The 12,998-nt window shown below is 48.9% G+C and overlaps 2 protein-coding genes across 3 annotated transcripts in view; one reads left to right on the top strand and one right to left on the bottom strand.

Annotated features, from left to right (window-relative positions):
• The window catches only part of ATRIP (ATR interacting protein), a 148,517-nt gene that overhangs the window by 87,564 nt on the left and 47,955 nt on the right, over positions 1-12,998 (bottom strand). Inside the window, exon 1 of one of the 2 annotated variants that reach the window (XM_073549570.1) lies at positions 4,035-4,058. The exons of the other annotated variant lie outside the window; for it this stretch is intronic. The gene's annotated coding sequence lies outside the window, so the exon portion shown is untranslated. Of the gene's footprint in view, positions 1-4,034; positions 4,059-12,998 lie in introns of those variants that run through there. 2 annotated transcript variants of the gene reach the window in all.
• Positions 1-12,998, top strand: part of LOC141052343 (leucine-rich repeat transmembrane protein FLRT3-like) — a 56,879-nt gene that overhangs the window by 5,916 nt on the left and 37,965 nt on the right. The window lies entirely within an intron of this gene.

The raw sequence follows: 12,998 nt of genomic DNA, 5'->3' as shown, positions 1-12,998 counted from the left end.
GCAGACCGGAGGAGGCACGGCAGGGGGTGGAACTTCACGGCGAGCGTGCGCTGCGCCTCAAACCGCTAGTGTGAAATTAGCCTAAGGGGGTGAAGTACAGGAAGAGTCGGGGGAGGGTTGCCTCCTCTGCTCCGCGCCCGGAACCATTAATCAGGGCAGCAGGTTCCCCTGGGGACAGAAAAGGGGTCCGGGACAGGAAGAGAGCTGAGCAGAGAGCGGGAAAAGGGCGCGCGCTTTCCTCAGATCAGGGTGGGCAGCAGTCAGGAGAGGATGCTGACGCAGACCAGGAGAGAGACAGAGCTCCCGTTCACAGAGCAAAGACCGGGGTACCGCGCACAGAGACTGCAGACTGTGAGTATGTGAGGCCGGGTACTGCAGTGACAGCAAAGGTGCATCCTGATCCCTGTGGAGAGACTGAGACCCGCACAGAGTCGGAGGCCTGTATTGAGACTGTGGCTGGTATAGAGACTGAGACCAGTGCAGAGACCGCGGCCCTGGCTGAGACTGTGCCTCGTGATGAGACTGTGCCCCGCATTGAGACCGTGACCTGTCTAGAGATACTGATCCTCGTGCGAAGTCCCGGTAACTGCTGTGTCAGTGCAGCGCCCCTTGATTCCTGTGAACAGGCTTTGCTGTAGAGTTGAGGAGAAGGACTCGGAGTAGAGGGAACCTCGTTTGCCTCGTACCCCTCTGGCTCCCGCAGTAACCCCTCAGACCCCGGTTGGGGACTGTTAAAGACACAGAATACAGAAAGTCCTCAGATGTCAAGCGCTGCTGGTGATTCGATGCCAACATGGGAGAAGCTCGACCCTTCAATTAAGATCCCCTTCAGACTGATAAGTTCCTTCATAAGTAAACTCCGTATAATACTGCTTGATACTGTTTATGCTTTTTTTTTTTTTACCGTTTTCAGTACTTGTTCTCACTATACCAATACTTGCACTGTTATTTTGCCAGTATTAATCTCTGTAACTAAACCTCCCCTTCAACTGTTGTTCCGTCTGTTCCGTGGTGACATACGCAGCACCTGCACTTCATTACAAAAGTATAATAGAAACACGTCCCCACTTCTGTATTTATCACCCACTCCTGGTTTTGGCTTATAAATACTGAGCATGTGAATGTGGCCTAAAAGGTTGGCCTCTACTTTAAGGGTATGTGCACACAGTGCAGATTCTCCCACAGGTATGTCCGCACAAAAACCGCAGCTCTTGGCAGAAAACGCAGGTGCGTTTTTGATGCGGATTTGATGCAGTTTTTCAGTGCGGTTTTGCCTGCGGATTTGTATGCATTTTTGTAAGCTAAATAAATATATGTTATTTAACAAAAAAAAAAAAAGATTTGTGATGTAATTTCTGTCCAACCTCCTCTTTAACATTTGTCCAACCCACACTACATTACACACAGATAGATATGTGATAGACAGACAGACAGAAAATAGATAGTTAGATATAGATATATCTATCTATCTATCTATCCTTTATCTATCTAACTATAGATATAGCTATAGATATTTCCATAGATATATCTATATACATACACATAGATATATCTAAAGATATATAGCCATATACTGTATATTTAAAAACAAAAAAAATGGTGTTGGCTCCCGCGCAATTTTCTGCGCAAGAGGGTGAAAGCCGATGACCGGGGGCCAATATTTGTAGCCTGGGAAGGGGGTAATACCCATGACCCCTTCTCAGGCTATGAATAACAGCCCGCAGCTGTCTGCATAGCCTTTACTGGCTAGTAAAATAGGGGGTCCCCCCTATATTATGCAGCCAGAAAGGCTACGCAGATAGCTGCGGGCTGATATTCATAGACTGAGATGGGGCCATGAATATTGGCCCCCCTGGCTACAAGTACCAACCCATAGCCGTTCCAGAAATGGCGCATCTATAAGATGCGCCAATTCTGGCACTTAGCCCCTCTTTTCCCACTCCCATCTGGCGGTGGGATATGGGGTAATAAGGGGTTAATGTCACCTTGCTATTGTAAGGTGACATTAAGCCCGGTTAATAATGGAGAGGCGTCAATAAGACGCCTATCCATTATTAATCTTTTGAAAGGGTTAAAAAACACACACATAAGAATAAAGTATTTTAATGAAATAAAGCACAACACGGTTTTCATCTTTTTATTTAACTCCCAGATCCAAGCGACGCCCTCGGTCTCCTAGAGTAAAAAGAAAAAAATAAACCAACCGTTTACGCCTTGTCCGACGCAGTCCAATTAATAACGATGGTCCCACGACGATCTCCCCTATAGAACAGGTGATGTGACCGCTCTCTAGGGCCTCCCAGTGAAGAACTGACAGGAGACAATGCCTCCTGCAGTCCATCACTGAAGCTACCTGAGTTCAGTCTCACTTTACAGCACTGCTGCGTGAGAATTAGGGTTAGGGCTAGTGTTAGGGTTACGGGACCTCTTTCCCGGCAGAGGATTACCTGCGCCTGTCATTTCATTGCTGGAGCACCTGGAGAGCGGTCACAACAGCTGATGTGGCAGCTCTCCACGGGAAATCGTCATGGGACACTCGTTATTAATTGGACTACGGCGGAGAGGTAATTATAGGTTGGTTTATTATTTTATTTTTATTACAGGTGATTGATGACTTCGGGGGAAATACAGTAAGTGTGTGCGGTGAGTACGTACTCTATGCTATGTGTTGTATGTTATATGTTCTGTATGTTATATGTTATGTTTGTTTTTTTGTTTTTGTTTTTTTGTTTTACATTCAACGCATTAGCCGGATGATGGGATTACTACTGTCCCATCATTGGCTAATGTGTCACTCACTGTCAGGGTATCAGGCATAGCCAGATGGAACTTGTAGTCCCATCGGACGATGCCTGCATACACACACACACAGCCCCGCCAGACCCCCCGACAGCCCAATGACTCCCGCACAGGCCCGGTAACCCCCCCCCCGCACAGGCACCGCCAGACCTCTGGACAGCCTGATGAACCCCACACAGGCCCGGTAACCCCCCCGCATCGGCCCCGACAGCCCGATGACCACCGCACAGGCCCGGTAACCCCCCGGACAGCCCGATGAGCCCCGCAGACCCCTGCACACACAGCCCCGCACACACATACACGCCCCGTCACCGCCCACACTCTTCCCCCCCCTCCCAATCTGCAGCGCTTCATCCGCAGCAAAGCCGCAGATCTTTTTGAGACCTGCGGTTTTGCTGCGGATCAATGCAAGTCAATGGGTGGAAACACTGCAGATCCGCCCAAAGAATTGACATGCTGCGGAAATGAACCTGCGGATTTATCCGCAGCATGTTCACAGCGTTTTTCATTTCTCATTGATTACAATGGTACTGTACAACGCAGGAGATTCTGCTGCAGACCCGCAGGGCCAAATCTGCTGCGGATCCGCAGGAGAATCTGCAATATGTGCACATACCCTAATTTGAAGGAGCTGGAGCAGTTTTGTCTTGAGGAATGGGCAAAAATCCCACTAGCTAGACATGGAAAGCTCATAGAGACTTATCCAAAGCGAATTGCAGCTGTAATTGTCGCAAAATGAGGCTCCACAAAGTACTGACTTTGGGGGGGGTGAGAAGTTATACACACAGAAGTTTTCAGTTATTTTGTCCTATTTTTTGTTTGCTTCATAATAAAAAGAAAACCAAATGTTCTAGGCTTGTTCTATACATGAACTGATGCAAACCTTCAAAAAAATCTGTGAAATTCCTGGTTGTTAGATAGCAAAACACAATAAATGCCATTGGGGGGTGAAAGACTATTGTAAGGTAGCGCTTATTATTCGTGTTGGGGACATTCATTTGGCAGCAGATTAACAGGGTCCGGCATGGGTTTTTCACATAAATAGTCTATACGGTTTATTTTTATACGGCATAAACCATGGAAGCAGGAAGAAAAGTGACAGTCTTATACCAGACAGAAGAATGTTCATAATAGGGCTCCACTCTCTTAGCCCAGTGGTCACACAGGCTGTGCTATGTCCAGCAAACAGGCTCTATATAGCCTCAACACAGTTATTTCACCCTGTCCGGGGTTACCTCTTATTCAGGGATCCGACCCTACTCCCAGGGTCTCCCAACACACCGGCCTCACCAGGTCCAAAGCCTCGCCACGTGCTCCAGGGATCTGATCCTCCTTCCAAGATCTCCCAACACAGACCTTAGAGGACCTTGCAATCTGCACCATTCAGGTACACACACTTTCCTCATGTGACCCACCTTGGTCACATTATATGGTCCATAACCACACCCACAGGTGAGGCATGGATCACATGGTCTTGAGCTCACTAAAGGTCCTATTCCACACAGCCACACACACACAGGCTTTACTTTGGGCGTTCAGACACACGCCCCTGGGTGGGTTTGTCGGATTTACCATCCTGCCGCTCATCATTTCTCCATCACAATACTGGGAATGCCTGTATGCATGTCCTGGAATGCTCACACAGCGCCCCCTAGCTGTCACAGGGGTCACTGCACCACACTATGCAGATCCGCGGGTTGAGAATAAGACTGTTGCAAATTGGACTGTAGTACTGAGCTGGGCTGGGCTGTGGTGAAGTAGAGAGGGACTTTGAAGATAGAAGACAAACGAGTAAAGAGGAAATAATTGAAAATGTGGGAGGTAAATGCTCCGTGTTGTAAAGGAAACGTTCATCAAGTTGTGTGCCTGATATCTCCTGTATACAATTCCCCCCAAGTTATCATTGATTAAAAAGTTTTTTTGACTGGTGGTCTTTCATACTGAATTGTCAAACATCTTGTCTTGTCCAACCAATCTTATCGGTTACATGAAGCTTGCAAGGGTGTATAGCCCACCCCCACAGAGCAAGCCCACACACCCAGTCAGGTCTCCCACCTTTATGTAACATTCCGAGGTGCAAGAGACAAGTACCTCACTCAGAGCTGCTGCCCTGTACCACGTTACCCTTAGCCAGCAGGATGGAGCCTTGCAGCTAGAAGAGCAGAGTGATGTGGGGGAAGACTCGAGTTATCTGGAGGATGGCGAACATTACGCGGTCTAAGAGTGCGCCGAACATAAACTTCGTAATGGGGGTTAGTGGCGCAGAAAAATGAGAAGATCCCGCCCATCGTTGGTGTAGAAGGAACAAAAAGAAGTGAAGAGCTGTCCAGAAGTTCCGCCTACCAAAGGGAGTTTAGGGACTGGAAGTGCCAGGATATAGCGAGGAGTGACAGCTCCAGTAAAATGAAGCGAAAGGAAATGGCCCACCCAGTAAGGTGCGACTCAGGAAACCAGGTGCAGGAGATAAAATGGGATGGTGAGCCGAAGAGAACCCCATCGAGGAAAAGGTGGAGCCATGATGAATGGCGCCAAGTGGAGAGAGAGACTGCGTCATTTATTGGTTGGAAGCTGAGGAAAATACATTGCACTACAGTGAAAGACACAGGAGTAAAAATTGAAACGCTGTGTAGAAAATGCTCCGCATTGTAAAGGAAAATTAATAAAATTGTGAGCCCGCTATTCACTGTATCGCTCCATGCCACGTTACAAGAGGATTACAGTAGTCTCCCTAAGTAACCTAGTTGTCTAACTTAATGTACCTGTCCACCATTTTTTTATATTTAATTATCTGCTCACTACTAGATTTAACCAAAATATAAGTATCATTTCATGATAATAATAATAATAAAATCTTAATAAATCTTTATTTATATAGCGGCGACATATTCCGCAGCGCTTTACAGTTTAACAGTTGCAAAACACAAGTCATAAGTAACAAGGTTAACAATACAATAAAGCAAAATCAGATGAAATAAGACGACCCTGCTCGTGAGAGCTTACAGTCTACAATGAGGTGGGGAAGATACAAGGTACAGGTGTGTATTTATTTATATTGATGGTCCAGCCATCTTGAGGGAGTGAGGGATAGATTGAGATAGTGAATGGGCTACACACGCACACTTAAACATAAAATGACTGATTAGTGAACGTGATAGGCCGCTCTGAACAAATGTGTTTTGAGGGAGCGACTAAAGCTGTGTAAATTGTGGATGGTCCTAATTTCTTGAGGTAGAGCATTCCAGAGGATTGGCGCAGCACAGAAGAAATCTTGGAGTCGGGAGTGGGAGGTGCGGATTAGTGCAGAGGTTAGTCAAAAGTCGTTTGCAGAGCGCAGCGGTCGGTTAGGCCGATAGACAGAAATGAGGAAGGAGATGTAGGGGGGTGCTGCACTGTGGAGAGCTTTGTGGGTGAGAACAAGTACTTTGAATTGGATCCTATAATGAATGGGCAGCCAGTGTAAGGATTGGCGAAGAGCGGACGCGTTCGAGTACCGATTAGCCAGATGGATAACCATGGCGGTTGCATTAAGTATGGACTGGAGAGGGGAAATTCGAGTACCGGGGAGGCCAATTAATAGAGCATTGCAGTAGTCCAGGCGGGAGTGGATCAATGCGACAGTGAGGGTTTTTGTTGTTTCCATGGTGAGAAAAGGGCGAATTCTAGAGATGTTCTTTAGGTGTAAGCGGCTAGAGCGGGCAAGAGATTGTATATGGGATGTGAAGGAGAGATTGGTGTCAAACATAACACCCAGACAGCGCACCTGCTGCCGGGGTGTTATTATGGTGCCACACACGGAGAGGGAAATGTCAGATTTAGGGAGGATAGTAGACGGTGGGAGCAGAAGAAGTTCAGTTTTTGAGAGGTTACGTTTCAGACAGAGAGTGGACATGATGTTGGAGACTGCGGACAGACAGTCACTGGCGTTCTGTAGTACCGCAGGGGTAAGGTCGGGGGATGACGTGTATAGTTGTGTGTCATCAGCATAAAGATGGTACTTAAAGCCAAATCTGCTGATGGTCTGTCCAATTGGGGCCATGTAGTGAGAGAAGAGAAGGGGGCCAAGGACTGAGCCCTGAGGTACCCCAACAGCGAGAGGAAGAGGAGATGAAGTGGAGCCAGTGAACAAAACACTGAAAGAGCAGTCAGAAAGGTAGGAAGAGAACCAGGAGAGAGCAGTGTCCTTAATGCCTAGTGACTGGAGCCTAGAGAGGAGGAGACAGTGGTCAACAGTGTCGAAAGCTGCAGAAAGTTCGAGAAGATTGAGCAGAGAGTGGTCACTGTTTTGCTGTCAGAAGGTCGTTGGTCACTTTGATGAGTGCAGTTTCTATCAAATATAGTGGGCGGAAGCCAGACTGTGAAGGGTCTAGGAGGGAGTGAGTGGAGAGGTAACGGGTAAGGCAGGAGTAGACTAGGCGCTCCAAAAGTTTAGAGATGAAGGGGAGATTGGAGACTGGTCTGTAGTTGTTTGTGCAGGATGGGTCGAGAGCGGGTTTCTTTAGTAATGGAGTAACGATAGAGTGTTTGAAAGAGGATGGGAAAATGCCCGATGAGAGGGAGAGATTAAATATAGTAGTTAGGTGAGTTGTGACGACTGGGGAGAGAAACTAGAGGAGATGTGAGGGAATGGGGTCAGTAGTGCATGTAGTCGGACGAGAAGAAGAGAGGAATCTGGAGACTTCTTCTGTGATGGGATCAAATGTGGAAAGTGAGCCAGGGGAAATGCAGTGATGGATGGGAGTCACAGCAATTGGTGGTTGGGAGCGGATTTCCTACGGATATTATCTATTTTCTCTATAAAGTGGGAGGCCAGGTCATCTGCACAAATGTCTGTGACGGGCTTGTGCTTTTCGTCTGAGGAAAGAGTGAAAGGTGTCAAAAAGTTTCTTGGGGTTGTTGGCTAGTGAGGGGATCAGGGTGGTGAAGTAGGTCTGTTTGACGAGGTGAAGGGCAGAGTTATAGGTCCTTAACATAAATTTGATGTGGATGAAGTTTTCTGGTGTGCTGGTTTTTCTCCATCGGCGTACAGCACTTCTAGAGCATCGCTGGAGAAGTCGAGTTTGCGATGTGAGCCAGGGCTGTTTAACTCTGTGTTTGGCGGTTCTGAGGGTGAGGGGCGCTACTTGGTCAAGGGTGCTTCTAAGTGTTAGGCGTCGGGTTTCTGCATCTGCTCTGCAGGAAGCCAGGGCCTCACATTCTGCGGTCTCCTACTGTTTATCTACCGCAGAGGAGATTGCTCTGCAGCAAATCTCTCCAGAGACTAAGTCTCTCTGTACTCCTACTGGGCATGCTCACGAGACGATCTGCCATTGGAGATCAGGCGTCATGTGCCCAGGTCCTGCTCCAGATCTCATTGGTCCATCTCGGAGATCTGGAAGCTTCCAGAAGGTCCCGGCTATAAAAGGCGCGCATGGCCATTCCGCCATGCGCTAGTATAGTCTCTAGTTGCTACTGTGTGAATTATGATGGATGTATGATTCTGGTGGCTGACTCAATAAGATCCCCTCCCTCTGATATAACGAGTGTGTACAGGGACTTAGCTTAGAGTCAGCGCCAGCGCGTGGCAAGCCTCAAGCCACTACTACATCATCCACAGTGCTAGCGTCCGACATTGCGCCTTTGTCCTTGCTTTGTCGACTAGCGGCAGTGTCCTACGCCGCACTGCAGTTGCAGCCCTCTTTGGCGTCCGCAGTAGCGAAGCCGCAAGCACAGTGGGTCTAGATGGACGCAGTTCCTCTGCTTTGGGTCTCACTCCTGTGACCAGACACCGTGTGTGCAGTTTCTTGAGACCTGTGACACTAACAGGCTCAGCCTTTTGTGTTTACCTCTGCTGGCATCTCTGTGAGCAAACAGAGATTGCTTAGCGCACCTGGGTGACTTACAACCCGCATGCGCATTTCCGCCATATTGCTCGTCTGTCACTACTTAGCAGCCGTTATATCACCTTCTGCACGGTGGACCCCGAGCGGCGAACGCACTTTATTATTTATTTTTTTTAGTGTGTTCCGCCATTCCTAACTCTAAGAGTGTCATTGTAGTGATGTACAGCCAGATCAGAACAGGAAAAAGAGGAGATGGGAAACAGTGATGAGTAGTGTTGAGCATTCCGATACCGCAAGTATCGGGTATCGGCCGATATTAGCTGTATCGGAATTCCGATACTTAGTTCCGATACTTTTTTCATATTGAATACCGGAATCGGAAGTTCCCATAATGCTAGGAGCCCGCTCGATTTGATTCAGCCAATGGGGATCCTCAGAAGTGTGGGCACAACCTGTTAGGCATGTAGGCATGTTAACTACTGGCATGGCTGTGATTGGCTGCTGAAATGATGTCATGATGCACTATAAAAACCGCAGCAGCCGCCATTTCGGGTTCACTCTGCTGTGAATTCAGTTAGGGACAGGCTGCTGTTGAAGACTGTGAGGGACAGTTAGAAATAGCGATCATCAAACATATCTATTGCTCTACCCAGGCTACATAATCCACCACTGTAGCATTTTTTTAGCCCAGCAGCGCTGTTTTAATAGCTGTCTGCAAGGGCTGTGTGAGTGCAGACCCACGCTGTGTAGTGTGTCCTGCAGGCACGTCTGCTTGTAGGCCACCCAGCGTGTGTCTCTGCCTCATACACATTTTTCTTTTATTGCTGCTTTTTTTTTCTCCTGTATGGTGTGCTTCCATACGTATCCATATACGTTGGTTGCAAACACTAAAGGAGTGGACAGTGGAGCCTTTCAGCAGCCTTTCAGTGCTATAGCCCATTTCTCTGCACTGTTTTTGGCTGTCTGATAGGTCTCTCTGTGTGTGAGTGCAGCTCACGTTGCAGTGTGTTCTACAGCCACCGCTGTTTGTAGTCCGCTCAGCGTGCGTCACTGCCTCATACATAGTCCTTTTTTTGCAGCTAATTTGTCCAGATTTTTGCTCCTATATTAGTGTGCTTCCATCCGCATCCATTGTTATTGGTTGGTTGCAAACACTATATAGGATTAGATAGAGGAGCCTTTTTGCTGGCTTGTGCCCTTCAGGGCCAGCCAGACTAGTATCACCCTATTTTTTGGAGCCTCATCAATTGCATTGTAGGTTAGCTTCCTGCATTGTAATCGCTCCAAAAAGTTTGTGATACTATAGCTTTCAAACTTTGGTCACATCCTTTCCCCCCCCAAAAAAAAAAGGAAATAAAGTTCACCAAACACTCCACTTGAGAGTTGTGTAGGTCACATTAGATCATATTAAAGTGTAGTACCTGGTTAGCAGGTGTTCAGGAATAAGAACACTAAGCCCCCCCCCTTTTTTACTTTTCTGCCTATCTTTATCAGTCTACCAAGATGAAGAAGGCAGGGAGTAAGGCACGTGGTCATGGCCGTGGAGTTTCAGCAGGGAGAGGACGGGGGGATTCAGCAGGGAGAGGACGTGGGGATTCGGTGTCTGCTGCGGCCACCAGTGACCCGGCATCCCCCACTTTTACCAGGCAACAGTCCTTCATGCGCAGCTTTGTAGGACCTCGCCGTACCCCACTGGTGCGTGACGAACAAATTGAAGCCGTTGTCGGATGGATGGCAGCTAACGCATCCACTTCAATGACTTCCACATCCTCTCAGGGCCAGAGCACTGAAGAGCAACCATCTGTCTCTTCACCACCTGCCAAATTGCCCAGGCAGTCTGAGAGCCCTGGACAGGAGCCATCTCAATCTTTACTTCTGTTCTCAGAATCTGTTGGCTTGGAAAGAGGTGGCCAGCCAAGCAGCATTCTAGAGCGTGAAGAAGAGGGAGTATGCAGTGAAGCGCAACTGCTTTGTCCCTCTGAATCTGAAGAGGCGGGTGGGCCAGTGCCTATTGTCAGCACACCTCAGTACTTATCTGATGATGCTGAGACTCAGTTGCCAATTTCTGGTGCGTACGGTGCTGGCGAGACAACCCAGAACCAGCCGGTGCTTGAAGAGGGGAGTGGAGATGATGAGGTCCTTGACCCATCATGGCGTCAGCCACAGGAAGGTGGTGGGAGCAGCTCTGAGGAAGAGATTCCCCGAACGGCTAAAAGAGGAGGGAGAGGGCGGGGGCAGACTTGGTTGTCTGTAGCCTCCACTTCGGCACCCGTGAGGAGCAATCCTCTTCCAAAACACAAAACGGGCGCTCCCAGGACTTGCAGTGCGTGGTCTTTTTTTGACACAGTTGCAGATGACACTTGCTTTGTCAAATGCAAGCTGTGTCATCAGAAAGTTAAACGAGGGAAAAATGTGAGCAACCTCAATACCACAAATATGTGGAAACATGTGCGTACCAAGCACGAGGTGGAGTTACACAGACACACTGAAGATGTAGGCCAACCTTCAGCAGCACCTACCACCTCTTCAGCTCGTTTTGGGGCCTCTTCCTCCAGCTCACACACAGCTGGTTCGGCTTCCTCACTGGAACGCCATGGAAGAACCTCTGCCACTGTTGTCCAGAGACCCAGTGAAATTCCACCCACTGAACCACGTTCTCAGTCATCAGCACACTCCCAGGCCACTCACCAGCAATCGGTAGCACAGGCATGGGAGAAAAAGCTGCCATACTCGGCAAACCATCCCCGAGCACTGGCTCTGAATGCCGGCATTGCCAAACTACTGGCCCTTGAGATGCTGTCATTCAGGCTGGTGGAGACTGACACCTTCCGGAACTTGATGTCATTGGCAGTTCCACAATGCAATGTGCCCAGACGCTTTTATTTCAGCAGGCAAGCCGTCCCTGCCCTGCAAAAGCATGTAGAGGGAAAAATTAAAAATGCGCTACTAAACGCCGTCAGTAGCAAGGTCCACCTGACCACCGATGCGTGGCCCAATAGCCATGGACAGGGACGATACCTTTCCCTCACTGCCCATTGGGTCAATGTTGTGGAGCCGGGTACAGATCTGGAGAGTGGCTCTGCACGTATTCTGCCAACTTCAAGGATTGCAGGAATGCAGTCTGTACATATTGAGTCCTCCTCCTACTGTAGTTCCTCGGAATCAGCACTGCATGAGCCTGTTAGGCCAGATATGAGCACAGGTGTGGCCAAACGTCAACAGGCCGTCCTTAAATTAATTTTTTTCGGGAATCGGAGCCACACAGAACAGGAGCTCTGGAATGCCATCAAGCAGGAGAGCGATGTGTGGTTTGTGCCAGCGAATCTCCAGCCAGGTTTGGTAGTGAGTGACAATGGCCGAAATCTAGTTGCAGCTTTGGGCCTAAGCAACCTCACTCACATACCATGTCTGGCACACGTGCTCAATTTGGTCGTGCAGAGCTTTCTGAGGGACTATCCGGATCTTGATGCACTGCTGCACAAGGTTCGCCTAGAGTGTGCTCACTTGCGGCGTTCCAGCATGGCAAGATCGCGCATTGCATCTCTGCAACGCCGATTCCGCCTGCCAGAACATCGCATCATATGTGACCTCCCCACCAGGTGGAATTCAACGTTACATATGTTGGAGCGGTTGTGTGAGCAGCAGGCAGCAGTAATGGAGTACCAGCTGCATCAGGCGCAAACAAGTCGCACTGTGCGCCGGACACACTTCACCACCACTGAGTGGGCCACTATGAGGTACATCTGCCAAGTTTTGCGTGCTTTCGATGACTCCAAGCGGATGGCCAGTGCAGATGATGCACTAGTCAGCATGACTGTCCCCCTTATCTGTCTGCTTCAAAAAACCTTACAAGCACTAAGTGAGGAGGTTTTTGAAGAGGTCAAGGATGAGGAGTCAGAAATGCCATCTGCTTCTGGCAAGTCTGCGCAACGTGCTTCCACACAAAGGCCCAGGCAGGGGACACTTAGTGAGGAGGATGACGAGGAGTCAATGGAGGAGGAGGAACACATCTCTCCAGAGGAGGGAGGTACACATGGCTCTAGTAGTCAGTGTGTACAGCGAGGGTGGGGTGATGCTTAGCAGGCTGAGATGCTGCCTCAAGCTGGGGACAGCGTTTCCGGTCCAGTTGGCAGTCTGCAGCACATGGTTGATTTCATGCTGCAGTGCTTGTTAAATGACCGCCGCATCGCCAACATTCTCCACACGGCTGATTATTGGGTGTACACCCTCCTAGATCCTCGCTACCGGGACAACTTACAAAGCCTCATACCACAGTTGAACCGGGAGCGAAAAATGCGGGAGTACCAAGAAACACTTGTGCAGGCCATCATGCTCTCCATTCCCCCCGCAAGTGTTGCTGGTAGTGCTTTTCAAATCAGC

This window comes from Dendrobates tinctorius, unplaced genomic scaffold (genome assembly GCF_039654945.1).
Source record: "Dendrobates tinctorius isolate UK_male_01 unplaced genomic scaffold, ASM3965494v1 ptg000159l, whole genome shotgun sequence".
NCBI classification, from domain to species: Eukaryota; Metazoa; Chordata; class Amphibia; order Anura; family Dendrobatidae; genus Dendrobates; species Dendrobates tinctorius.
Note: the sequence above shows the minus strand (reverse complement) of the source record. Positions and strands in the feature narration are given on the sequence as shown.